The following is a 2,500-nucleotide window of genomic DNA, read 5'->3' on the forward strand; positions in this document are numbered from 1 at the left end:
CCCCCTCCCTCTCCCTCCCTCTCTCTCTTCCTCCCCCCCCCCCCCTCTCTCTCTCTCTCTCTCTCTCTCTCTCTCTCTCTCTCTCTCTCTCTCTCTCTCTCTCTCTCTCTCTCTCTCTCTTTCCTCTCCCTCTCCCCCCCCTCCCCCTCTCTCCCTCTCTCCCTCCCCCTCTCTCCCTCTCTCCCTCCCTCCCTCCCCCTCCCTCCCTCCCTCCCTCCCTCCCTCCCTCCCTCCCTCCCTCCCTCCCTCCCTCCCTTCCTCCCTCTCTCTCTCTCTCTCTCTCCTCTCTCTCTCTCTCTCTCTCTCTCTCTCTCTCTCTCTCTCTCTCTCTCTCTCTCTCTCTCTCTCCTCTCTCGTGTGTTTGTTTGTGCTTGTGTGCGCGCGTGTATATGTGTATGTTTAGTGGGGTATTGTTTGTTAGAGTGAAATACTAGTGATATTGACTCATTATTTGTTTACTACTAAGATATTATCAGAAAATATTATAGGTTACTCTTTTTAGGTTTATTAATTTTTAAGAAATGGCTTCGCCCGTATACAATATGCATTGTATTTATACACACCCAAGCTCCCTCTCTTGCCTTTCATATAGTCTCTATTGTCTTTTGTCTAGTTTTCTCTCCACTATATTATCTCTGCTTCTCTTTTCTTGTCCTTCTAACGAAACGGGATCCAGAAAGAACACGGCTTCCCGACACGTGGGCGTCTCAGGTGGGCGGCGGCTTATTGGGTCTCATTAACGCGTTCGTTTATTCATTCTCGACGCGATGAATGGCGTTGGCGGCGGTAATTGGTGTTGAGGGGGAAGGGGGAGGGGCATTTGGACGGGCGGAGGGGGAGAGTGACCTGCAGGTGTGTGGCTTTATTGTGCGTCGCGTTGTCGGGGCAGTGTGATGACCTGTGGTGTCAGGTGTAGCTGAGGGTGGTGTTGAGGAGGATGTGGGTGGGGAAAAGGGAAGGGGGGGTGGGGAGTGAAGAGGGAGGTAGGAAGGGAAGGGGGATATATTTGAAAGGAAGGAGGGAGGGAGAGAGAAGGGGGAAATGGGATGGGTTGATAGAAGGAAGACATAGAGAAAGAAAGAAAAAAAGGGGACATCGGCCGTAGAAAGTAGGGGCAGAGGGTGAAATGAGACAGGTAGAAAATGGCGACAAGAGGAAGACAAAGTAGAACATAAATTGCAAGAGGCGACACGAACAAAAAAGGGGGGACAAAGAGAGATAGACAGACAGACAAGGAAGAGGGAGAAGTGAGCCTTGGGAGTGACGTCAACATAACCGCCACTACTGGTCGGTATTCCATCCAGTTGCAAAGTTCGCGGTGCCAAATCCCAGCTGATCCTCTATCTGCTCTCGTTACAACCACATTTTTGGGGACCGTTTGTTTGTTTGTATTTTTTCTCACCTTGACGGTGTATTTGGATATGTTAATGCGGTTGCTTTTTTGTTCTTATTTTCTCTCTATTTAATCCTTGTCATTTTTATCTTTCTTTTATATTCTAATGTCCTTTGGTGTTAGGTTAACGCGCCTCCGACGCTAATTTGCGATGTAAGTTGCGATTCTGAAGTATTTCCTGGGAGGAGGGACCGAAAATGAGCATGGTGACAATTATGAGGATAAGGATGATGTTGTATGCAGGAGCAGCATCCGTGCTTCTCTTTCCCCGTCTCTTTCCCGCGGTCTCGTTTAGAAAGGACGTGGCAAATTAGCTTGGTCTCGTCCCTCCACTAATCTCCTGCCAAGTGCCAATCGGTGCCAGCAAAGGCTGTGCTGGCCGCGGCGGAGGAGGCCCAGAGGTGCCAGGGAGTCCCTGGGGCCTTCGGGACTCATTGAAACGTCGCTGGGATAGTTGGGCAGTGGCGGATCGAGCACTGTCCGCGGGGCGCTGAGGTAGCGGCAGTGGCTCCTTGTGGCACTAGTGTGGGTCCGGTTGGTGCCGTGAGAGGTGGCACCTGGTGTGGATGATGTAAAGCCCCACTCGGAGGGATTTATTCTGCCTTCCGACGGTCGGAGGTGCACCTGCCGCTCAGGGGAGCTTTATGCGTATGTGTGTGCATGTGTGCGCGCGAGAGTGTGTCTATGTCATGACGCTGGGCCGAGGGGGAGTGTCATCCGCGAACGGGTGCCAGGCTAGTGCCAGGGTATCGTAGCAGCAGCGCCTGGTGTGTGTCACGGCGAGGGCTCAGTGTGTGTTTACAGGGGCCCTCGCGTCGACGAAGCCCCTCGCCGCTCGCAGCGCTGCCCGGAACTACCCCGCGGTGTTGGTTCAAATTACTTCTGATAGGAAGAAATTGGGGATATCGTGATTGTGCAGTGATAATGATGATGGTGAAGGTGATCTTGGCAGTGAGAGGCGGGCAGTAGAAAGCCCACCGCCCCCTCCGAACCCCTTCCTAGTGAGCGTTTCGGCGCCCGTGCTCTTGGTGAGGGCAGCGAGCGAGCGCCGCCATGTCGGGGGACGTGGAGGAGTCCGTCGTGTTCACGATCTCGTCGGCGTCCATC

The sequence above is a fragment of the Penaeus chinensis genome, chromosome 40 (assembly GCF_019202785.1).
Source record: "Penaeus chinensis breed Huanghai No. 1 chromosome 40, ASM1920278v2, whole genome shotgun sequence".
In the NCBI taxonomy this organism is placed as follows: Eukaryota; Metazoa; Arthropoda; class Malacostraca; order Decapoda; family Penaeidae; genus Penaeus; species Penaeus chinensis.